The following is a 27,120-nucleotide window of genomic DNA, read 5'->3' as shown; positions in this document are numbered from 1 at the left end:
ATCTGTAGTATTTTTTTAAAAAAATGATTAGAATCCCGTCTGCAAAGAACCAGTTTCTATGATGCTTTGCAGACAGATTCCAATGGAATGGGGCAAATGTCATGTGATGGGACCTGTTTGAAATCATTTTCAAACTATCTCAGAAACTAAGTATTTCTTAATGTGATAAGGTCCTAAGATGTAAATGACTGCATGCTAAACACCAGCCCCAGGACAATTAACTATCTCTAAAATTAATTTGCATGCAAGTGCAATTTTTTGTTATATTTAGCTTCTGGTTATTTAAAATGTAAAATTGGCAGTAGCAACTGGCGGCTTCTATGTCGATGAAGGCGTGAGTCTAGTATATACCTTAAAGAAGGTGTATAAAACTACAGCTATGGAGAGTAGGGTTTATCACCTTAAATAGCTCCCTGAACTCCAGTATGCTGATGACAATGTCGTCTGTGTGCATTCAGAAGATCTACAAGCCACTCTAAACACCTTCGCAGAAGCATATGAGAAGCTCAGCCTGTCATTGAACATCAAGAAAACCAAAGTGCTCTTCCAGCAGTCATCAGCCAGGCCTTTTCCAATGCCAGAGATACAGCTTAATGGTGTAACATTAGAAAATGTTGACCATTTCCGCTACCTTGGCAGCCACCTCTCCACCAAAGTCAACATTGACACCGAAATAGAACACCGCCTGAGCTCTGCGAGTGCACCATTTCTCCGAATGAAGCAGAGAGTGTTTGAGGACCCGGACATCCATAGGGACACCAAAGTGCTTGTTTATAAAACTATTGTCCTCCCAACCCTGCTATATGCCTGTGAGACGTGGACTGTCTGCAGACGTCACATGCAACTCCTAGAACGATTCCATCAGTGCTGCTTCCGGAAAATCCTGCAAATCTCTTGGGAAGACAGGCGGACAAACGTCAGCATGCTGGAAGAAGCAAAGACTACCAGCATCAAAGTGATGGTCCTCTGCCATCAACTCCGCTAAACCGGTCATGTTGTCCGGATGTCCGACCACTGTCTCCCAAAGCAGTTGCTCTACTCTGAACTCAAGAATGGAAAACGGAATGTTGGAGGACAGGAAAAGAGATTTAAAGATGGGCTCAAAGCCAACCTTAAAAACTCTGGCATAGACACCGAGAACTGGGAAGCCCTGGCCCTTGAGCGCTCCAGCTGGAGGTCAGATGTGACCAGCAGTGCTGCAGAATTTGAAGAGGCATGAATGGAGGGCAAAAGAGAGAAACGTGCCAAGAGGAAGGCGCGTCAAGCCAACCCTGACCGAGACTGCCTTCCACCTGGAAACCAATGCCCTCACTGTGGGAGAAGATGCAGATCACGAATAGGGCTCCACAATCACCTACGGACCCACCAGAACACTGATCCTGAAAGACTATCCTACTCGGCCAACGAGGGATCGCCTAAGTAAGTAGTAAGTAGGCTCCCTGAAAGGTCAATTCAAACCCTGAATTCACTACCCATTACTGACATGGAAAACACCAGTCATCATTAAGATTTTCCCAATCTTTGGAGAAAAGGGTGTCCAAAAATGAAACAAATTAAAGCCATCACTTTGCCAACAGGTCAACCTAGTCTGCAAAGGCCTGATCCCATAGCTGGAGCCCCCGGTGGCGCAGTGGGTTAAACCCCTGTGCCGGCAGGACTGAAGACCGACAGGTCACAGGTTCAAATCCGGGGAGAGGCGGATGAGCTCCCTCTATCAGCTCCAGCTCCACATGCGGGGACATGAGCGAAGCCTCCCACAAGGATGATAAAAACATCAAATCATCCAGGCGTCCCCTGGGCAATGTTCTTGCAGACGGCCAATTCTCTCACACCAGGAGTCACTCCTGACACGACAATAAATAAATAAATAAAATCCCATAGCCAGGATTTCACTTGTTTCCGAAAGATCAGGAGGGATGGAGCAGATCTAATTTAGCTTGGGAGAGAGTTCCACAGCCGAGGGGCCACCACAGAAAAGGCCCTGTCCCTTGTCCCCACCAAACATGATTGCAATGATGGGGGGACAACGTTGCCCTGGATGATCATGTGGTCCTTGGTGGATCGTAGCCGGAGATACGTTCGGACAAGTAAACTGGGCCAGAACCATTCAGGGCTTTATAGGCCTAATGGGGCAACCCCATGTAAAAGGTATTACTGAGGTCTAAACATAACAGCAGAGGCCAAGCTATTGGCCCTCTTTGCAAACAACAGTCTTAAATTATGATAACCTTGGTTCTTAGAATTAACATTGTGCGATCAAAAGTGTTCATGAAAATTTTAAATTCTACTGTTTTTGGAGTTGTTTTGAATGTAAACAAAACTTTCACACATTGATTAAGATGCAACCTGTATTATTGGTGGAAAATACTGATTTATATTTTAGAGTAAATCCCTGCCATGTTTATCTCCCAATTATCCTATTAGTACTTAAAAAATAACAATGGCTGCAGGGAAGAAAGCAGATCTGTCATCTTGCTTTTTCTTTGAGTAAACTTGATTAGATTCCCAGTTATCACAGCACAACTCACAGCATAACACCTTTTGTTGTGGATCAGATGACCAGCATCCTTGAAGCTGTACTATCAAGAGTGACTATTCATTCAGATGCAGGGCTCAATTACGCGTTAAGTGTAGCTAGCTAAGAATATTATATTCGCATTTCACCCTAATGTCATCCACTGCTTATTTGTCTGTTTCATTCTCTCTCTCTCTCTCTCTCTCTCTCACACACACACACACACACACACATCTATATAAATAAAAATGTAATGTTTGTTTGTGGGATTAACATAACTCAAAAACCACTGGACGAATTGCCACCAAATTTGGCCACGAGACACCTACTAACTCAAGTAGTGACCATCACTAAAATTTTGTCATTTGGGAGTTGTAGTTGCTGAGATTTATAGTTCAAATACAATCAAAGAGCATTCTAAACTCCACCATTGATAATGATAATAATACACCTACTAGCCCAACGAGTGACCATCACTAAAAAAATTGATTTTGTCATTTGGGGGGTTGTAGTTGCTGTGATTTATAGTTAACCTACAATCAAAGATCATTCTGAACTCCACCAATGATGGAATTGAACCAAACGTGGCACACAGGACTCCCATGACCAACAGAAAACACTAGAAAGGTTTGGTGACGATTGACCTTGAGTTTGGGAGTTGTAGTTCACCTACATCCAGAGAGCACTGTGGACTCAAACAATGATGGATCTGGACCAAACTTGGCACAAATATTCCATATGCCCAAATATGAACACAGATGGAGTTTGGGGGAAATAGACCTTGAAATTTGGAAGTTGTAGTTACTGGGATTTATAGTTCACCTACAATCAAAGAGCGTTTTGAACCCCATGAACAACAGAATTGGGGCAAACTTCCCACACAGAACCCCCATGTCCAACAGAACATACTTAAAGCCATCCAGTCCAACTCCCTTTACCAGGGCAAAAAAACATAATCAAAGCCCTCCTGACAAAGAGCCATCCAGCCATAGATATAGATAGATTGATATGATTCACACACAGAAAGATATAGTATCATAGATTTGAAAGAGACCCCTAAAGAAGGACAATTATATGTTGTGTCTTCCAGAGTAGGCAAACTACACAATCTCCACATCAACACTGACAAAGAAACAACAAGAAATACTGTTTACCCACAAACATAAAGAAATTACATATATTAGAAACCAACACTTAATCAATACTTTATTTTCCAGATCACCAGACTGGGCCACAGCAACGCATGGCAGGGAACAGCTAGTATACACACACACACATACACAGCCATCCCATCCCCCAATCACAATTTGGACTCTTTCATAATATCTACCTTGCACCCCAACTAAAGTATAATTTAGTTATTCATTAAACTCAGGTGCCAGTGGCCAACTTGCACCAAACACGCTCTTAACTGCCTGGTATTGCCTCTGTGCAGAAAAGGAGGCTCACCAAGCAATCCTCACCACTGTGGAAATTTATCATATCTGAAGAACCGAGAAACAAAGTGCAGCAATTTGTGCCTGATCTCTGATCTGTGAAATTTGTGCGAACCTTTGAACCTCTGGCTGAAACTTAGAAATACAGTTACTAGCCCCGTTGAGCAAAGTGCCAGATTAGATTACCTTTGCCCAGGGTTGTTACACATTTTGTAAAAATGTTTAACCAGCACAGGGGACCTTTGAAGGGGATGCATGATGAGGTCGAGGGAGGGGGGGGGCGGTGTTGGTAGAAACTACACCCCAGTTCAAAGTGTAATTTCGATTGAAAATTCATCAGTGACTTTGGAAGTTAACATGCCATCAACTCTCTAAAAGAGCAGAAAGACACAAACTTTCCAAACTCTCCCAATGTTGCTATTATAGCTTAAAAGGTCTGATAGTAGACTTTCAGAGGCTGGATCTACACAGCCCTTTATACCAAGATCTGATCCCAGATTATCCGCTTTGAACTGGATTATATGAGTCTACACTGCAAGATAAGCTGGGATAAGCAGAAAATCTGAGATCAGATATTAGGATATAGGGCAGTGTAGATTCAACCTAACAATCACTTTATGAGGTGCAGGGCAGGAAGGGAAGTAGATAGTGGACAACCCACCATATCCACACAAGATATGTTCTATCCGCCTCCCGCCTCCTGATACATTAAACCATGGATAATAGCAAAGCCTATATTTCGCCTATTCTTCGACTGGAAGCATACCACAGATTCACACCTATAGAGGCCCACAAACACTTCTGGGAAGGGGGGTATTTTTGGGAAAATAATAATAATAATATTAATAATAATAATATAAAACTTTGTTTATATACTGCTCCATCTCCCCAAGGGGACTCAGAGCGGTTCCCAGGTAACATCACAAAACATAGAAATAGTTTTCTAAGATCTACAGAGACACTCGCTGGAACACCTCAGCAAGCGGGAGTCCAAAAGTGGCAGGCTCAAACCCAGAACCTCAACTAATGGCTGATACCAAATGAGAGACTCCCCCCTGGGCACACAGAAAACTGGGCGACTTGGAAGGCGCTGAACAGACTGCGCTCTGGCACCACGAGATGCAGAGCCAACCTCAAGAAATGGGGCTACAAAGTGGAATCCACGACATGCGAATGTGGAGAAGAGCAAACCACAGACCACCTGCTGCAAGGCAACCTGAGCACTGCTACATGCACAATGGAGGACCTTCTTGCAGTAACACCAGAAGCACTCCAAGTGGCCAGCTACTGGTCAAATGACATTTAATCAACTACCAAACTCGCAAATTTTGTATTTTGTCTGTTTGTTTTGTTCTGTTAGAAATGTAATACAATTGACTGGTTGCCCTGACATGACAAAAAAAAAATCAGAAAACATACAAAGTAAAAAACAACATAACCATAAGATTAACAAAACAAAATATAAGCATAAAAATTGTCACCATAACACACGTATATTAAAAGAAATCCTGCCTGTTCAAGATGATTTAAAAATTTTAAAAGGCCAGGCCAAGATTTGTGCAACCCCAAAAATTCTAGGGGGGCCTGGAATTAAGTGCAATGCTATGGCAGGCAACAATAATATTAGGTATGGGTCTGTGGCTGTTCAGTCCGGGCCGATTAGAGGAAAGTATCTGGGGAATTGGTAGGAAGAATAAGGCCGTATTCGACAATGTGTAGGGCTGAGTTAGAACTGGTCATTTTCAAAGGCTTGTTGAAACCACCAGGTCAAGGAGAGGGAAGGGGCCTGCCTTATTTCCCTTGAAAGGGTGTTCCAGAGGCGGGGGGCCACTACCGAGAAGGTCCTCTCTCTCGTCCCTACCAACCATGCTTGTGACAGTAGTAGGACCGAGAGTAGGGCCTCCCCAGAAGACCTTAGAGCTTGTGCTGGTTCATAGAAGGAGATGCGATCGCAGAGATAGTCGGGGCCCAAACCGTTTAGGGCTTTATAGGTCATGACCTGCACCTTGAATTTGGCTCAGCAACTTATCAACAGCCAATGAAGCTGTTCTAATAGGGGTGATATTATAATTATATATTTATAATATTACAATATAATGGTATAGTGCGATATAGTAATATTTAATACTGACATTGTACTATGCTAATAATATAATATATTGTATGTATATATATCTTGTCAGCCCCTCTGAGTCCCCTTCGGGGTGAGAAGGGCAGCATATAAATGCCGTAAATAAATAAATAAATAAATATGGGTAAGTAAAACCATGAATACTGCGTCTGTGGATAAAGGGACTGTACTGTACACTTTATAGGATGTGCCTCATCTACCATTTCAGAATATATTCCAATTCCAATTCCATTTGTGTTGGCTGCAGAAATTTTGTCATTTCTCCCTCCAGTAAAATTGCAATTCACCACTTTACACGCTCTTTTTGAAGATTTAAATGCCAGTGTTACACGTAAATGCAAAGCCGCCTAAGACAGACATGACAAATAAAGCAGCCATTTTGCAGATCATATTTGAACAAATGCTGTTTGTGCACCTGATATAGGCAGCCTTGCAAACTACAAGGATAGAGGACTACAGTTTAGGACAAAGCTGCCATCCCAGGATATATTTTCAATCATTTCTGTAAAGTATGCTAGCCATGTATAGCATATGCATTGAGACTGAACTTGCAAAAATGAAACAAAACATAGGCTCGATTGATCCAGCCAAAGGCAGGTCCTTTCAATATGTCTCCAATGTCACAATATGTTTTTTTTCTAATGTGAAACTTCCATTATGTCTTCATCACTTTAGTAAGTGCAGCACAATGAAAATGTATATAAATAAAAATGTAATGTTCGTTTGTGGGATTAATATAACTCAAAAACCACTGGACGGATTGACACCAAATTTGAACACAATACTGGTATCAGGCCAACAAGTGAGCATCACTCATAAAAACACTGAAAAATACAGCAGAAGAGACTTAAAAATCCAAAAAATAAAAAATACATTACAACGCATGCACAAAACCACATATATATACGTAAACACACATATATACACATATACATAAATATATATACACACAAAGCACATATACAAAGACTGGGCCACAGCAATGCGTGACAGGGGGCGGCTAGTCTATATAAATAAAAATGTAATGTTCATTTGTGGGATTAACATAACTCAAAAACCACTCCATGAATTGGCATCAAATTTGGACACAATGCACCTATCAAGCCAAAAAGTGACCATCACTCATAAAAACACTGAAAAACACAGCAGAAAGGACTTAAAAAGCCAAATAAATAAAAATATATTACAACACATGCACAAAACCGCATATACACACATATACACAAATATATATATACACACACAACACATATACACAGACCGGGCCACAGCACAAACCACTTATATATACGCAAACACACATATATACACATATACATAAATATATACACACACAAAGCACATATACAAATACTGGGCCACAGCAATGCGTGGCAGGGGGCGGCTAGTCTATATAAATAAAAATGTAATGTTCATTTGTGGGATTAACATAACTCAAAAACCACTGGATGAATTTGCATCAAATTTGGACACAATGCACCTATCAAGCCAACAAGTGACCATCACTCATAAAAACACTGAAAAACACAGCAGAAAGGACTTTAAAAGCCAAATAAATAAAAATATATTACAACACATGCACAAAACCGCATATACACAAATATACACAAATATATATATACACACACAACACATATACACAGACCAGGCCACAGCACAAACCACTTATATATACGCAAACACACATATATACACATATACATAAATATATACACACACAAAGCACATATACAAATACTGGGCCACAGTAACGTGTGGCAGGGGACGGCTAGTCTATATAAATAAAAATGTAATGTTCATTTGTGGGATTAACATAACTCAAAAACCACTACATAAATTGGCATCAAATTTGGACACAATGCACCTATCAGGTCAACAAGTGACCATCAATCATAAAAACACTGAAAAACACAGTGGAAGGGACTTTAAAAGCCAAAAAATAAAAAATATATAGCAACGCAGGCACAAAACTACACACATATATACACAAATATATACACACACAAAACACATATACACAGACTGGGCCACAGCAATGCGTGGCAGGAGATGGCTAGTACTGCATAAAATCTTTCTCCTCCACAGTTTAGATCACACTTAAAATACATATTGTAGCAGAATGATGTGGCATTCTCCTTCAATGATGTTTAAGTAAACAGCAAACACCACCGCAGAACAGTAATGAGTTATTTTCATTTAACAAAGAAAGCCCCAAAATCTCTTAACTTCATTGTTTCAATTCCCAATGCCAAATTTATCATATATGCCTGACGAGTGACCGACTCACAAGGTCGGAAGAATCAGATCCAAGAAAAACACAAAGCTAAATTAATCAAGTTGTGCTCGCTTCATTGAAAAGAATGGCAATTTGCTTTTTAGTCTGCAACGATTTGGAAAGTTCAAAAGTAGAAGTCATTTCATATCAAACTTTACGAAACCTGCATGTAATGCTGGAAAGGAAACAAACTTTTCAGATATTCAAACATTGTGGGTCAAGGCTTACGCTGATCATTATTTCGTCTCTTCTTAAGAAGTCGTACTTTTAATGAATGTAAAATCAAACGAAATCCAGAGTATTAGAAAGATAGGTTTTTCCTCTTACCTTCCTGGTGCCTGCAATTGCAACAGGTAGTCCTAGTTGCACCTTTGCTTGAATAACCTTTCCTCCTAGTCACAAGGTCTATGTAACTCTGTTATACAGTACACATGTCACTTTATTGGTCAATGAGCTTTGGCTATTTAAATTCCGTGGCAGCAATTTGCTAAGAGCACCTTGAAGGAGTCCTTATGGGTGGGACAGGAAGGCAAGGAGGTTTTCAAAGTGCCACTACCCCTGCGCAGAAAAGTTTACCCCAGCAGCTTGAAAAATCGATTGAAAAATCCCGTCTGTAACAAATGGATTTTGATGAGGCCGGCTGGAGCTTTACGAGAAAGAATAGGAGAACGGGCAGTGACATTTTCCACAGAGAAGAGGATTTGAAAAGAGAAAAGAGGTGAAAACTCAGTCTCCGAGATTGGCAAAAAGGGAGTCAACCAAATACAAACAACATCTCCCCAGTAGAAGGCGTTGTGCAAATAGTTTGTGTGACTCAAAACAGATAAGATAAGGAGGAAGGGCAAATTTTGCTTGACGGTGGGATTTTTTTTGTTTTGAGCAAAGTCTATTTTTATGCCACTTTATCAAAATTCCACCCGACTGGGGAGAAGGCATAATCTGACTTCGCAGAATTTTAGTCCAAAGAGACACAACAAAAATAATAAAAAAGGAATAAAGGATCACACACATTGAGAAATACACCTGAACGCCCCATCCCAAATCCCCCATTCGTAGCCTTTCCTTCTTCCCCAGCTAGGAAGAAAATGAAGGGATAGGCAGAAACCATAGTAAAAAAAAAGAAAAGGGAAGGAGCGAAACATGATTCATCACAAAATATGGTCAGCAAATAACACGAGGCCCCAGAAGCAGTCAGGGAAAGTAAACACCACACCTTTTCAAGCAGTCACAAGAGAAAACCAAATCAAGAGGCTCTCTGCGGGCTGAATGTGCCGGTTTAGCAGACAAAAAAGAGCAAGTGGCAGGCAGAAAAGTCTCTTTCCAGGATATAAGTCCTCCTACACAAGGTTAAACACAAGCACAGCAGCAAAACAATCCCCACCCCCAGAATGAGCAAGTTAACCATTCCTTCCCAGAAAAAAAACTATAGTTTTTGAACTCTACCTTCCCTATTTCACATTAGTAACTAATTTTTCAGAAAAAAAACTATGTGAGACATTTGCATGAAATAAAGCAAGTTGACTTATTAGCCTTGTGGCAAAAAGTCGGAAGGTGCATCACTGTAGAATTAATCTGAAGCACTGACAATATTTGGTGGAAAAGGCTAAGAACTAGCAACTAGCATTGAGCTGTGGGATTTGTAGTTTTACCAGTATTAGCCTTCTCCGCTAAATATTGCCAGTGCTCCAGATTAATGTCAAACTACTTTAACTCTACAGTTATTATTATAATTATTGTTGTTGTTGTTGTTATTATTATTATTATTATTATTCCATAATGCTGGTGCCTCACTAAACAACTTCCCTTGATGCCATAGTCAAATTGCTTTAATTTTACAGTGTAGATCAGGCATGGAAAACTTCGACCCTCCAGAGGTTTTGGACTTCAACTCCCACAATTCCCACAATTAGGCTGTTAGGAATTCTGGGAGTTGAAGTGCAAAACACCCAGAGAGCCAAAGTTTGCCCATGTGTGGTATAGAGGCACTCTGAGATGAAAAAACTCAGATTCAAATATCATTTCAGTGACAAACATCATCCATAAATTGGTATTTTCTCCCTTGATCCTCCTTCAGTATAATGATGGGATCGGAATACTGTCCCATTTGATAAGTTTAAAGACTATGCTGTATGTATGCACTTGACATATACATTGATAACATTGGCTAGCACTCATTTTGGTGCCTCAAATGTTAGCCCTGTTTGGATATATTTGACCTGCTGATTCCAAACATGGCACCATCACTCCCCGGATTTGAACCTGCAACCTTTCGGTCAACAAGTTTAGCAGCTCAGCAGTTTAACCCACTGCACAACTGGGGGGCTCCTCTTAAGGGCATATGATGGGCAATTATCATAATGAGCATCCTCATTGGGAAAACTATCACTGTACCACTGTATAGGATCCCTAGTTTCCTCCTACTTGGAATGACCCACTGAGGGGCTTATTTACTACTTTCAGGACTTTAGATTCCTACCCAGTCTGTAAAAGATTTAAGACCCAGTCTGTAAAAGTTTTCTCTTCCCCCTCTCAGAGAAATAGATGGAACTGACCGGGCTCTAGTAGGATGTGGTGTTGCTTATTCCACAAGGTTATCAAAGTTTAGCCTTTAGTGGTGCTCTGGTTTCTGCAGGAAGGGCTCAAACTAGCAATATACCTTTGATTGTTGGTTCCAACTCAAACCGAGGTCCTACTTTCGTGCTTATGAGTAAAACTAAGAAGTGTTTGGCTGTGCACTATGTATCGTGTACTATGCAATATATAATTTAACTCCCGGGCTCTCTGACATGATGCAATCTGGTTGCTTGTAGTGGGATGAGAGCAGAATAGAATAATGACCATAGGCAGCCAGTTAGCACCAGTGTCACTTGAGCGATGGATCCCCTCCAATGGATCAGTGTTTTAGTCTGACCCTTAAAGGAACTATCCAAGGTCTTGAAACCTATTCCCAAAATAAGGAGTAAAGTTTAGTTCCCTTTATAGTAGATTCATTAGGAGCCCCCCATGGCGCAGTGGGTTAAACCCTTGTGCCGGCAGGACTGTAGGTCGGAGGTTCGAATCCAGAGAGAGCATGGATGAGTTCCCTCTATCAGTTCCAGCTCTCCATGCAGGGACATGAGAGAAGCCTCCAAGGGTGGTAAAGCATCAAAACATCCAGGCATCGGGTTGTTGTAGGTTTTTTCGGGCAACCCAGTGATACAACAACCCAGTGATTCCAGCCATGAAAGCCTTCGACAATACATCCAGGCATCCCTTGGGCAACGTCCTTGCAGACGGCCAATCCTCTCACACTAGAAGCAACTTGCAGTTTCTCAAGTTACTCCTGACACGACAAAAATAAATAAATCCGACCACTAATACAGCTGGGTTCATCCTGGCATTTTGCCCCACATGTGGTAACTTTTGTAGTTTTCTTTTTTAAAATGTCAGAATCAAATTAAGAATATACTGCAAGTTGCTTCTGGTAGGAGAGAATCAGCCATCTACAAGGACGTTGCCCAGGGGACACCCGGATGTGTTACCATCCTGTTGGAGGCTTTTCGCATGTCGCTGCATGGGAAGCTGGGGCTGACAGACGGGAACTCACCCTGTCTTGTGGATTCAAATCTCAGACCTTCAGGTCTTCAGGTCAGCTGGCACAAGGGTTTAACCCATGGCACATGATCAGAACTGTATCTGTAACTACTTGAGAGGATCTCTCTTAAAAGAAAGGACACCCAGATTTCAACTTCATGTATTTAGAGAATGTCATTTTATGCTGTCTAACCAAAGTGCTCTCAAGTATATATTCCAATGAATGCATGTTGCTCAGAGAGAGCAGATGCCACAATCCTGTACATCATCACAATTAGCAGAGGCATTATTAACAATATTTGAGAGAGGCTTCCTGTGCTGAGCTTTTGGAGAACATTGGTTATGTTTCTGTGGCATACACATCCAGTATGTGGAAGGTAAAGGGATTTATGTTGTTTGTCTTTTCAAAGCCCTTTTAAGGCACTTTGCAATGCACAACACAACATTTAAAACAATGGCAGGAATTCAACAAGTAAAGCTTTCCCCCATCATTATATCTACATGCCAAAAAACCTACATTTGCCATTTTTTTGCCTGTCATACAGGGCACCAAAGACCTGCGGGAAATGATGAGAATCTTCTATAGAGCAAATGGTGTTTTGTACTCCCCCTTACAATGCATTCTCTGAATGTATATATTGGGCTAAAGTTTAAGCCAGTGTTGACCTTAAAGGTCCTGAGAAGATTAAGGCGAGATCCCCTTCCTCTCAGTAACTGATGTTCCTCCCAGTTTATTTTTCAGCTGATCAGTCAGCTGACAAGCTGCAATTTCCTGCTTAAAAATACAGAAAAATAAAGGGAAGACCTTCCTATTTTGTAATTTTTTTTCCTGATTTCATTGGGGACACTCTTTCATTTTGTTCTTTCTGCAAAATATGAATTGCATTTCTGCTTACCAGGTCATTGTTTGCAGAGGCGGCCCTAGGTAATTTTCAATGGTAAGCAAACAGTATTTTGCCCCCCCCCCCCCAACCAATCATTGATATATATTTTCTGTTTGTCGTGGGAGTTCTGTGTGTCATATTTGTTCAATTCCATCATTGGTGGAGTTCAGAATGCTCTTTGATTGTAGGTGAACAATACATCCCAGTAACTACACTTGCCGCACTTGCTCCCTTGCCTGGTCCGCTTTGGGTCCGGAGGCGTGCCTGAAGACTTCGGCGTGTGCACCAAAAGTCACCTCTTCTCCTGACTTTCTCCTCAGCCATTGGAACCAAGAGAGAGAGAGAGAGAGAGAGAGAGAGAGAGGTGGAGATGCCCACCTTTCCTGAAGGTAGGCGCAAAAACAAAGGAGGGAACGGAGGTGGGAGATACCTCCAGTAGGAGGGGCTCCGCCCCTTGTCCCACCCGCGGATTGGGGAGAGGAGAGGAGGCGGGTGGAGCGCCGGGGGATCAGGAAAGGGAGCCGGTCATGATGAAGGGATCGAATGCGGAGAACGATTGAGGGCCGACTCTGCTCGCGCACCCGGTGGCCAGGTGGAGCAGGAACGAGAGGGGTGAGGTGAGGCTCAAGGGCCCGGCCCCTTTGGGAAGAGGATCGCCCGGCAGCAAGGCAAGAAAGTCGAGGCTCCCCCCGGACTGCTAGGGCTGTTGTGAGCTGAGGGAGCGCTCCTCAAGTGGTGATCGAGGGGCATTTACAGAGGCGCCTCTGTGCCCCTGGCAAAAAAAGTGTTCTGCGACCGCTTACTTCGCGTAATGGACGAGCCACCCCTGTCTGTATTAGCCAGCTATTCAGAAAACTGGAAATAGCCCAGGCACCTAAATGGTTGGTATCATACTGTAATCAAAGATTATTAAACATTTGTTTCTAGACATTAGAGGCCATATTCTGTAATCATTTTTCCCCAAAATGACCATGTTGCCTTTTGATTCCTTCCTGGAAGTGAATGACAACACAGTTAATTAGCCGAGAGACATGATATAATGGGAAAGATCCTAGAAATAGCTTTTCATTTAACTTGCCATCCTTTCCCATTATTATTCCATGTGTTTTCTTCTAGAGATGCCACTTTTGAGTGGACACGCATTTGACAGAGTAGCAGCCAAATTACTTAAGCACATATACCAACAGATGAGCCACTAAAACAACCACGTAAGGGACTTCAATAATTGGCACATGTTTATCAGTAACAGCTAAAGGACAAATCTATATAAATAAAAATCTAATGTTCGTTTGTGGAATTAACATAACTCAAAAACCACTGGGCGAATTGTCACCAAATTTGGATACAAATGCACCTATCAGGCCAACGAGTGACCATCATTCATAAAAACACGGAAAAACACAGCAGAAGAGACTTAAAAAGCCAAAAAATAAAAATACATTACTACACATGTGCAAAACCACACACACACGTATACACACACACATACACAAATATATACATACACAAAGCGCATTTACACAAATTGGGCCACGGCAACACGTGGCAGGGGATGGCTGTTCATTCAGATGCAGGGCTCAATTATGCGTTAAGTGTAGCTAGCTAAGAATATTATATTCGCATTTAACCCTATTGTCATTCACTGCTTATTTGTCTGTTTCTTTCTCTCTCTCTCTCTCACACACACACACATCTATATAAATAAAAATGTAATGTTCGTTTGTGGGATTAATATAACTCAAAAACCACTGGATGAACTGCCACCAAATTTGGCCACAATACACCTACTAACCCAAGGAGTGACTATTACTAAAAAAATGATTTTGTCATTTGGGAGTTGTAGTTGCTGAGATTTATAGCTTACTTACAATCAAAGAGCATTCTGAACTCCACCAATGATGGAATTGAACCAAACATGCCACACAGGACTCCCATGACCAACAGAAAACACTAGAAGGGTTTAGTGGGCATTGACCTTGAGTTTGGGAGTTATAGTTCACCTACATCCAGAGAGCACTGTGGACTCAAATAATGATGTATCTGCACCAAACTTGGCACAAATATTTCGTATGCCCAAATATGAACACAGATGGAGTTTGGGGAAAACAGAGCTTGACATTTGGGAGTTGTAGCTACTGGGAATTATAGTTCACCTACAATCAAAGAGCATGCTAAACTCCACCAACGACAGAACTGGGGCAAACTTCCCACACAGAACCCCCATACTTAAGGCCATCCAGTCCAAGTCCCTTCACCAGGGCATGAAAACGTAATCAAAGCCCTCCTGACAAAGAGCCATCCATCTCTCTCTCTCTCTCTCTCTCTCTCTCTCTCTCTCTTCACACACACACACAGATATAGTATCATAGATTTAAAAGGGACACCTAAAGAATGACAGAGTGGACAAACCAGACAATCTCCACTAGAAGTGTTTAGTGGGCATTGACCTTGAGTTTGGGAGTCAATGCCCACCAAACCCTTCACCTACATCCAGAGAGCACTGTGGACTCAAACAATGATGGATCTGGACCAAATTTGGCATGAATATTCCGTATCTCCAAATATGAACACAGATGGAGTTTGGGGGAAATAGACCTTGGGAGTTGTAGTTACTGGGATTCACTTACAATCAAAGATCATTCTGAACCTCACCAACGATAGAATTGGGGCAAACTTCCCACACAAAACCCCCATGACCAACAGAACATACTTAAGGCCATCCAGTCCAACTCCCTTCACCAGGACAAGAAAACTTAATCAAAGCCCTCCTGACAAAGAGCCATCCAGCCATAGATATAGATAGATATATATGATTCACACACACAGATATAGTATCATAGATTTGGAAGGGACGCCTAAAGAAGGACAATTATATGTTGCATATTCCAGAGTAGGCAAACCAGACGATCACCACATCAACACTGACAAAGAAACATCAAGAAATACTGTTTACCCTCAGGCATAAAGAAATTATATATATTAGAAACCAGCACTTTCTAATTACTTTATTTTCTAGATCACCAGACTGGACCACAGCAACGCGTGGCAGGAGATGGCTAGTTTCATATAAAACAGCAGTGAAGGCTACAGCACTGTTTAAGATAAAATGCGTAGTAACTAGCTACTAAATTTACTATCAATGTGTGATATGTAATGAGTCCAGATGTACTTAGTGTTTGTCTTCTGCTTTCAAAATATAAATGCACGATTGTGTAGATAGCAAACATATGTATCCGGGCACAGAATATTTTCTAGCAGTTGCTGTTTGCCATCGAGTCAGTGACATAACAAATGAGAGACTTCACTGAAGCTGGACTCCTCCTCCCTTTCTCAAGTTGGTCCTATTAAGAACTTTAATCAAAACATGCAATTCTGCTTAAGAGATATCATTTGGAAAACAAATATACCCAAGGACTTGCCAAATTTTACATTGGGAAATGGTCCATGTGTGCAGCCTTGAGCCCATTTGAATAGGTCAATGAAAATTTGAAGAGAAAAAACATAAATCTTTGTGGTACAAAGGAATAGACAAGTATCAGTTAAAATGGAAGGCACAAAATAAAGGCAGCTGCAAACCAAATATGGAGTCCCCTCCTTTCAAGACTGATGAGATCATCATATCTTGTATAGGAAAAAAAACTGGCTAACCTTAATAGCAAATATTGTGTGTTTTGATTTTGGCGTTTTTTTGTTGTTGTATTGTCGAAGGCTTTCATGGCTGGAATCACTAGGATCTTGTGGGTTTTTTCGGGCTATATGGCCATGTTCTAGAGGCATTTCTCCTGATGTTTCGCCTGCATCTATGGCAAGCATCCTCAGAGGTACCTCTGAGGATGCTTGCCATAGATGCAGGTGAAACGTCAGGAGAAAAATGCCTCTAGAACATGGCCATATAGCCCGAAAAAACCCACAAGGACCTAGGTTTTTTTGTTTTTTGTTTCTTTTGTGCAGAGACACAAGAGAGGTTTGTCCCTGAGTTAATTACATGTGATCCAAAAACTCCTTCAGGTTGCATTATGTTGATCGCCAACAATATAGTGTGTTGCCTGCTGTCCCTAATTCTCCATAGTGCTTCCTTCCCCTCTCACTGCTATTTGGTATGTAAGAAGTGGCTCTGATTTTGTTCTTGAACTGTTGGCTTGTTTCAGTGATCCTCTAAGTGCTTTTGAAGATGACAAGCCCCATTTAACCTCCTAAAGAACATGCAAGAAGCAGGTGCTTCGGAAAGTAGAAAGGAAAGAAAAGGGGGGGGGGGGAGGCAGGAAAGAGGGAAAGAAGGAAGGAAGGAGAAAAGGAAATAAAAAGTGAAAGAAGGAAGGAAACAGGGAGGGACGAAAGGAGACAAAGGAAGAAGTAGAGAAAGGGGGAGGAAAGGAAGGAAAGAGAGAAGGAAGGATGAAACCAAAGAGTAAAAGAAGGAATGAAAAGAAGAGGTAGAGAAGGAAGAAAGGAGAGAAAGGGGAAGGGGAAGAAAAAAGGGGGAAGGAATAGGTAGGTACTGCTGTTTTATAATAGTCCAGATATCTACCTCTACTTTGAAAATTCTTACAATAGGCCACAGCAATGTGTGGCAGGGCACAGCTAGTGAATCTATATAAATAAAAATGTAATGTTCGTTTGTGGGATTAACATAACTCAAAAACCACTGGGTGAATTGACACCAAATTTGGACACAATACATCTATCAGGCCAATGAGTGACCATCACTCATAAAAACACTGAAAAACACAGCTGAAGAGACTTAAAAAGTAAAAAAAATACATTACAACATATGTGCAAAAACCACATATATACACATATACACAAATATATATACACACACACATATACACACACAAAACACATATACACAGACTAGGCCACAGGAACGCGTGGCAGGGGACATCTAATAATCTGTATAAATAAAAATGTAATGTTCGCTTGTGGGATTAACATAACTCAAAAACCACTGGATGAATTGACATGAATTTTGATACAATATACCTAACAGTCCAATGAGTGTCCATCTCCCCTAAAAACACACAAAAAACAGTAGAACAGACTTAAAACTCCCAAAAATAAACCATATATACCTATACACATACATATGCAAACATACATAGAGACACACACTTATATATATATACAGAAGCACACAGAAATATACATATGCCCACATACATGCACACATATATACATATACACATATCTACATCTACACATACATACACACATATATGCATATACACAAGCACCCACATATACACAATAGACATATACACATATAAACACAAATATACAAATATATACAAACGTATACCCACATATATACACATATACACACACACTTATATGCATATACACAAGCACACACATATACAAAATAGACATATACACATATAAACACAAATATACAAATATATAAACGTATACACACAAGCACACATATACAAAATAGACATATACACATATAAACACAAATATACAAATATATAAACGTATACACACATATATACACATATACACACATATATGCATATACACAAGCACACATATATATACGCAATCACACTTATATACACATATACATAAATACATACACACACATAAACACATATATACATGCACAAAACATATACACAGACTGGGCTACAGCAACGCGTGGCAGGGGACAGCTAGTAAAGAATTAAAATTGCAGACCACTTTAATAAGACAGAAAAATGGGATAATTAAAAACAACAAGGCCACAAAAGGGCAAAAACCAACCAAACAAAGGGACATGCTTAAACCATGGAAGGCAAGTTGTCAAAGACAACAGGCCCTTTAAGACTACACAATTGCAGTGCTATGATTCTACTTACATTGCCAAGGTTTTGTCCTATGGGCGGGAATATTTGGAATTCTCAGCCATGGAACTTCAATGCCACACCAAAGTACGCACTTCATGATGCATCTGTGGCAGTTTAATTTGGAATCAAAATGCTATAACTGTATAGTGTGAACTGGCCCAAGAAGCTTAGGGATAGTTCTAGACAGCCAAACTCTGAGAGAGATGAAGCTGGCAAGAGAAGCAATGCAATAAAAAGGGTGTAGTACTAACATATTCAGACACCAAGAGGAAGTCGAAGAGAAAGGAGACTCGCTATTCAGCAAGGATGGTGAAATATTAACAAGTTGTGGTGACAACTCAAGGCAGAATTACTAGACTCCTATTTGCCTCGGTCTTTCCTCAAGAGCGGAACTTTTCAGTGGGAAACCAGTAAGTGAGTAGAACTGCAGTTCAATGAGTTCAAGCCTTTAGGGCCAGATGATTTGCATTGTACATTACCAAAAGAATTTGCAGATAGTATCTTACTACATAACATCTTCGAGAAACACTGAGAAAGTGCCATAAGACATGCAGGTGGATATAGGCAGCACACAACTCAGCCACTGGCTGCCAACTTCCAGGACCAATTAATAGTGTTGGTGATGTCCTTTTGGCTCAAGTCCTTGTTCTATACAGGACTGTATTCTCTTGTATGAGCTTGTCTGTGGCTTGAGATCTTCGGAAGAAGGGCTTTTTTGTGCCTTCAGATCTCCAATTGCTCAGGGAGGAAAGAGCCTTGCAGAAGTGGCTCAAAATTCAAGCATCACAGAATGCTTGAATTAAATTCAAAATGACCTTGAGAGACAAAAAGCTGGTTTGAAACCGATGGAATAGAATTAAACGAGATAAATGCTGCATTTTGGTCCCAAATTTCATCTATATAAATAAAAATGTAATGTTCGTTTGTGATACCATCAGAACTCAAAAACCATTGGGGGAATTGACACCAAATTTGGACACTAGACACTATCTCAAGCAAGTTATGTTCTCCACTCAAAAACCCCCCAAAAAACACTTCCCCTCCCTCCCCCCTCCCACCTCAGAAAGACGTCCAACTTAAGCCTCAGGGAGGGAGGGGGAGGGAAGGAGTGCATGTGCATGGCCAGCAGGCTCCCATGGAGGCTCTCTGTTCAGGAGCTGGAGGAAAAGCCCTCATCCCCGCAGGTCTGCCTTAAAATATTTCTTCAGACCGACTAATCTACCACCGATGGGATGGATTCGGGAGAAAGGAAACTCTGAGGAAGCAAAAGTAATCAGGCTCAGAGCAGATCCATTGATAACCCAGGCTCAGAATACAGAACCCCCTATTCATGTCAGGCAGGAAGACCCCATTCAAGCCCTCCCAACAGATGGCCATCCAATTCCAACCCCATTCTGCCAGGCAAGAAGACACCATTCATTCTACAAATATAGCATCCCAAGCATATAGGATCAAATAGCATAATAATAATAATAATAATAATAATAATAATAATCTAAAATAATAAATAATAAATAATAAATATATCAACTTTAATAGGCTTTAAGTCAATGATATGACACATAAAAATCTATCCCAAAGAACTACAAAAAATTGAACTGGCCCAACAAATCCATACAGCTATGTAATAATTGGCAATATATATCTATAAATTTATATAACCCTTTCAAAATATTTTTGATAACATGTTAATTATAAAATACTTATTTAATTTTAAAATATTTACTTATTTTCATTTAAAAATATTTAACTTTTGAATACTTCATTTAGATATTTTAAGTTTAAAAAAATTGTTTAATTTAAACATATTTTAATATTTTCATTATAAAATATTTAATTTTTAGTTCTAAAATATTTCATTTACATATTTTGATTTTAAAAATGATTATTTACATTACATTATTTTATTTTAAAATTTCAAATTTCAAATATAAAATTGTTTAATTTTAATATTATTCCTTTAATTTTAATATTATAATGTATACATATTTAATATTTACATTTCATAATACTTTATTTACTATATTTTATTTGGTTTAATTATGAAATATTTAATTACTTAATAATTTGTTTTTAAAATAATTGTTTAATTTTAAATTATTTAACTTTAATGTTTTAATTTTAAAATATTAAATTGTTTACCTTTACAAAATTTAAATCTTGTTGTTGTTGTTCATTCGTTCAGTCGTCTCTGACTCTTCGTGACCTCAAGGACCAGCCTACGCCAGAGCTCCCTGTCGGCCGTTATCACCCCCAGCTCCCTCAAGGTCAGTCCAGTCACTTCAAGGATGCCATCCATCCATCTTGCCCTTGGTCGGCCCCTCTTCCTTTCGCCTTCCACTTTCCCCAGCATAATTGTCTTCTCTAGGCTTTCCTGTCTCCTCATGATGTGGCCAAAGTACTTCAACTTTGTCTCTAGTATCTTTCCCTCCAGTGAGCAGTCGGGCTTTATTTCCTGGAGGATGGACTGGTTGGATCTTCTTGCAGTCCAAGGCACTCTCAGAACTTTCCTCCAGCACCACAGCTCAAAAGCATCGATCTTCCTTCGCTCAGCCTTCCCTAAGGTCCAGCTCTCACATCCGTAGGTGACTACAGGGAATACCATGGCTTGGACTAGGCGGATCTTTGTTGCCAGTCTGATGTCTCTACTCTTCACTATTTTATCGAGACTAAACATTGCTCTCCTCCCAAGAAGTAAGCGTCTTCTGATTTCCTGGCTACAGTCTGCATCTGCAGTAATCTTTGCACCTAGAAATACAAAGTCTGTCACGGCCTCCACGGTTTCTCCCTCTATTTTCCAGTTGTCAATCATTCTTGAATTTAAATCTAAAAATACTTAATTAACTTAATTAACTTTAATATTTGAAAAGTAAACAACGAAATACTTTTTAAATTAAAATACTAACAGTAAAATATTTTAAAGTTAATTAAGTAATTTAAATCTAAAAATACTTAATTAACTTTAAAATATTTTACTGTTAGTATTTTAATTTAAAAAGTATTTAGTTGTTTACTTTTCAAATATTTTCCATATCACCAAGCTAGGCCACAGCAACGAGTGGCTAGGAGGGAGACCGGGGAGGGAGGGAGGGGGATCACAGGGGAAGCGGCCCTTTGACGGAAGGATGGGCGCGGGAAACCCTTTGAAGTGTAGGAAGGGGCCCCAAAGGCCATCCAGTCCAACCTCATTTTACAGTAAAGGAAGACATCATTAAAGCCCTCCCGACAGATGGTCAACCAGTTGGAAGGGAGTCCCAGAGGCCATCCAATCCAACCCCCTTTGCCTGTGTATGTCCATCCATCCATCCTTCAATCCATCAATCACTCCATCTACATATCTATCTACCTACTACCTACCAACCTATCTATGTTCTATCCATCTACCTTTTGTTCCATCTATCAATGTCCCTTCCATCTGTCCTTCTGTCTATTGCTTCAACTGGAATTCCTCTCTTATCTGAGGGCCACAGCAACACGTGGCAGGGTACAGCTAGTATGAAATAAAATGCAAAGATGTAAGATCTGGTATGAAAACAATATGTATTAAAAGGATCTTGGGATAGTAGTTGATCTGAATCTGAGTCAATGGTGTGATGCAGTGGTTAAAAAAAGACTAGTGCAATTTTAGAAGTATTAACAGAAACACTGTCTGGGGAATCAATAATTCCACTTACTCAGATCACATCTGGAACAATATGTCCAGTTCTGACTGTGCCATTTAAAAAAATGCAGAGGGATTGGAAGGGATTCGGGAAGGGCAAGATGGCAAGCTGTCCTATGAATAATAATAATAATAATAATAATAATAATAATAATGAACCTTTATTTATACCCCGCTACCATCTCCCGCAGGACTCGGTGCAGCTTACAAGAGGCCGAGCCCAAAATACATCAGAACAAAACACAACCACGACAATACAATACAACAATAAATAACTCATAGCAAAGCAAAAACAATAACGAAATATCACGGCGCAATTTAAAAACCTGGCAGGGCCAATTGTAATGATTACATTTTTTTAAATGCTGGGCATGTCCAGGTGAAAAAGGATGCATATTTTGGGGGTAAGTGGGTGTGCAGACAATTCTAACTATCTCTTAAAATGCATTTGGGACATATTGCTTGGGATTCCTTAATCTGGGAAGGCACACTGGAACATCCATGTTTTCAAGCTCCTTCTGAAGACTGTCAATGTTGGGGCATGCCTGATGTCCTTGGGGGGGGAGTTCCAGAGTCATGGGGCCACCACCGAGAAGGCCCTGTCCCTCGTTCCCACCAATCGCGCTTGCGATGCAGGTGGGATCATGAGCAGGGCCTCTCCAGAGGAACGAAGAGATCGTGTGGGTTCGTATACGGAAATGCGGTCACGCAGGTAGGTGGGTCCCAAACCGTTTAGGGCTTTGTAGGTAAGCACCTGCACCTTGAACTGGGCCCGGAAAATGAACGGCAGCCAATGCAGCTCCTTAAACAGGAGGGCTGACATCTCCCTGTAAGGAGCACCAGTTAACAACCTGGCCACTGCCCGTTGAACAAACTGAGATTTCAGGGCCATTTTCAAGGGCAGCCCCATGTAGAGTGAATTACAGTAGTCCAATCTGGAGGCGACTAAGGCAAGAAAGGAAAGCTCACCTAGCCATGCTTAGTTTGAAGAAGAGAAGACACACATATGTGCATTCATTAATAACTGGGATGCTGTCATAAAAACTGGACAAGAACTCATTTTCTGCTACCGCAAGAGGCAGAATCATAGGCCCTTTTATACTATACTTGTCAATTGTGTGAGCACCATCTCATAATCAACAGTTGAGAAGATGTCAACAAAGTAAACTGATACAAAGAGCTTTGATACAGTTTGCATGTCAATCTGGGCATGAAACAAATCTGTCTGAGGTCACCATAGTTTCTGTGCTCTGTACAGGTTGAAAAAAACCTGACAGGTATCCAAGAAATTATCATGATAATCCTCCCCTTACATATAGGTTGAATATCAGGTTGCTGAGCAACCTGAAAGGTAGTTTGAAACACAACTGAGAAATCAACTTCAACATTTGGTTTCTGGAAGCAAGTGCATAATTCACACTATCCACTATGTCCAACCTCTGCAGCCAACAGTGATACCTTGAGTCAAGAGTTTAATCCATTCTGTGACAGAGCTCTTACCTCAAATTGCTCTTATCTGAAAGCGATTTTCCCATTTAAATGCTATTAATCTGTTCCGGTCTCTGACCCACCCCCTCCCATTTTTGTTATATCTTTTAAAATAAGAAAATTACTTTATAAATAACAAATAATGTTTGCATACACATTCACATGGAACAATAAAAAAGAAATATCAATTTAAAAATGGTTGAAGCACAAATGTTGTGGCAATGAAGCACATTTGAGGCAACAAAATGTGTTGACCAATGTAAGAGCAAGGCAAAACCTGCACATTCACCTGCAACAATAAACAAAGAAAGATCAACTTTACAATGGTAGAGGCACAAAGTTGTGGCAAGGAAGCACAAAGTGAAGAAGCAGAAGCATCATTTTCTTAATACTGTACCCATTCCAGCCTTCCTCCCTCTCTTGATCTCTCGATGAAGCCAAACATAACAGGAATAAAAACTACAAAATCAGCTAATCCAAAGCCGGCAGCAATCTGGACAAGAGTAGGCAAGAGCACAAGGCAGGAGGCAGGGAGGCACACAAGGCAGGGAGGCTGCTCCCTTGAAGCCCTTTACCCTCACGCAAGCATACCCTCTGGCACTAACGCATACATTAAAACATTGCTCGGATGTAAAAATGAAACCACTGACTAGCAAAGACTCGTAAGTTGAAAAGCTTGTAAGTAGGGACACTCGTAAGTCAAGGTTCTACTGTATTTGGCTGTACTTACTAGATGGAGGTTCTGAAGCTGACTAGACAAAATATATCTCTCAGGACTTGTTTACATTAATGAAAAACTTATGTTTGGTACTACATTTCCCCGGTCCACATTGACCTTCCAGTGACTCAATTAATGCTGCATTAATTGAGTCACTGGAAGGTCACACAGGTAGGCGGGTCCCAAACCATCCAGGGCTTTGTAGGTAAGAACCTGCACCTTGAATTGGGACCGGAAAATGAACGGCAGCCAGTGGAACTCCTTAAACAGGGAGGTTGACCGCTCCCTGTAAGTCACCCCAATTAGTAACCTGGCTGCCGCCCGTTGGACCAATTGAAATTTCTGAGACATCTTCAAGGGCAGCCCCGGGGGCGGCTCATCCATTATGCGAAGTAAGCGGTTGCAGAACACTTTGTTTTTGCCAGGGGTGCAGAGGCACCTCTGTAAATGCCCCTCGATCGCCACTTGAGGAGCGCCCCCTCAGCTCACAACAACCCTAGCAGTCCGGGGGGAGCCTCGCCTTTCTTGCCTCGCTGCCAGGTGATCCTCTTCCCAAAGGGGCCGGGCCCTTGAGCCTCGCCTAGCCCCTCTCGTTCCTGCTCCACCCGGCCACCGGGTGCGCGAGCAGAGCCGGCACTCAATCGTTCTCCGCGTTCGATCCCTTCCCCATGACTGGCTCCCTTTCCCAATCCCCTGGCGCTTCACCTGCCTCCTCTCCTCTCCCCAATCCGCGGGTGGGCCAAGGGGCAGAGCCGCCACGCCTGGTCCGCTTCGGGTCCGGAGGCGTGTCTGAAGACCCCAGCATGTGCACCAAAAGTCGCCCCTTCTCCTGACTTTCTCTTCCGCCATTGGGACCAAGAGAGAGAGAGAGAGAGAGAGAGACCCTCCAGCTGGAGGTATCGCCCACCTCCACTCCCTCCTTTGTTTTTGCGCCTACCTTCAGGAAAGGTGGGCATCTCCACCTCTCTCTCTCTCTCTTGGTCCCAATTGCTGAGGAGAAAGTCAGGAGAAGAGGTGACTTTTGGTGCACATGCTGGGGTCTCCAGGCACACCTCCGGCCCCAAAGCGGGCCAGGCAAGGGAGCAAGTGCGGCAAGTGTAGTTACTGGGATGTATAGTTCACCTACAATCAAAGAGCATTCTGAACTCCACCAATGAAGGAATTGAACCAAATAAGGCACACAGAACTCCCACGACGAACAGAAAATATATATCAATGATTGGTTGGGGGGGGGGGGGGGCGCCGCCAAAATACTGTTTGCTTACTGTTGAAAATTACCTAGGGCCGCCTCTGGGCAGCCCCATGTAGAGTACATTACGGTAATCCAATCTGGAGGTGACTAAGGCTTGGACCACCCTGGCCAGATCCAACTATCCAACTATTTGCATTGCAAGCAAATAGTCCAGAACACCATGTGTCAGAATTGCAGTGCCTTCCAAGTGAGTCTGATTTCCATGTAGACAAGCCCTTAGTTAGAACTCATCATGTTTTATCTCTGGAGATTAATTAATGCATTAATAGACAACCCAGGCAAGGATCCTAAGAATCCACAAGACTGAATGTTTCCCATCCTGCTCCTCAAAATGAATCAAATTGAATTTGAAATCATCCTTTTTCTCACTGAAGTAGGCATGAAACCTACTGCAGCAGATCGATTCCAATTCGACCTCTGTTCATTGCTCCAGTGCAATCACTTTAGAGTTCCCTACATACTACATGGCATTGAACGGCATCATAGAAGCATGGTACAGTATAACAACAAAGCAGTTGCCTTTGAAACAAAGCAGCACAGTAGTTTCTCAGCCACAAAAGGGGCCCTTTTAGGGAGGAAAGAACCTCTCAGGTAGCATGACAAGGAGATACTGTGTGAGACCTTGATGCTGTGGCCAGTCAGACTAAATGAATGATCTCTCCATCCATGCATTAGTGGTCTGATTCTCTATAATGCAACTTCATTCATTCAGGGGAACCAGAGAAAGAATTGTTTCTCAAGTAAAAAAAAAAATGAGTCAGATTGAACATCTTTCCACAGAACTGTCTCAAGGCAGGTTTTAGTCATCCACATTCTCTATTCATTTTCCTCTAATTGTTATGATGGATTCTCACATGCAGTCATAATGGCAAAGACTGATTTTCCCTTTGGAAGAGTTAAGCTGTTGGCTTAGGCAACACATACTGTTGGCTTAGGCAACAGATCCGGTCCGGCTTAACTATCCAAACGTATCTCTCCTTATGAACCATCTAGGACTTTAAGATCGTCTGCGGAGACCTTGCTCTCGATCCCGCCTTCCTCGCAGATGCATTTGGCAGGGAAGAGAGACAGGACCTTCTCAGTGGTGGTCCCTCAGCTATGGACCGCCTTCCCCAGGGATATAAGATCAGCTCCCTCCCTTCGAACATTCTGCAAAATGGTTAAGACCTGGCTCTTCGAGCAAGCTGTTTCTACTGGAGCATAGTTAGATGTAAACGAATATATGGAATGACTGACGATGCAACTGGATTGTTGTAGGTTTTTTGGCCATGTTCTAGAGGCATTATCTCCTGACGTTTCGCCTGAATCTATGGCAAGCATACTCAGAGGTAGTGAGGTGCAACTGGACATTGATTTTAG

The 27,120-nt window shown here is 41.4% G+C and overlaps 1 protein-coding gene across 6 annotated transcripts in view; it reads right to left on the bottom strand.

The window, feature by feature from the left end:
• Nucleotides 1–27,120, bottom strand: part of RBM47 (RNA binding motif protein 47) — a 142,136-nt gene that overhangs the window by 28,293 nt on the left and 86,723 nt on the right. Inside the window, exon 1 of one of the 6 annotated variants that reach the window (XM_060778444.2) lies at nucleotides 8,685–9,038. The exons of the other annotated variants lie outside the window; for them this stretch is intronic. The gene's annotated coding sequence lies outside the window, so the exon portion shown is untranslated. Of the gene's footprint in view, nucleotides 1–8,684; nucleotides 9,039–27,120 lie in introns of those variants that run through there. 6 annotated transcript variants of the gene reach the window in all.

The sequence above is a fragment of the Anolis sagrei genome, chromosome 5 (assembly GCF_037176765.1).
Source record: "Anolis sagrei isolate rAnoSag1 chromosome 5, rAnoSag1.mat, whole genome shotgun sequence".
Classification (NCBI taxonomy): Eukaryota; Metazoa; Chordata; class Lepidosauria; order Squamata; family Dactyloidae; genus Anolis; species Anolis sagrei.
This window is presented reverse-complemented; position numbering and strand designations above follow the sequence as displayed.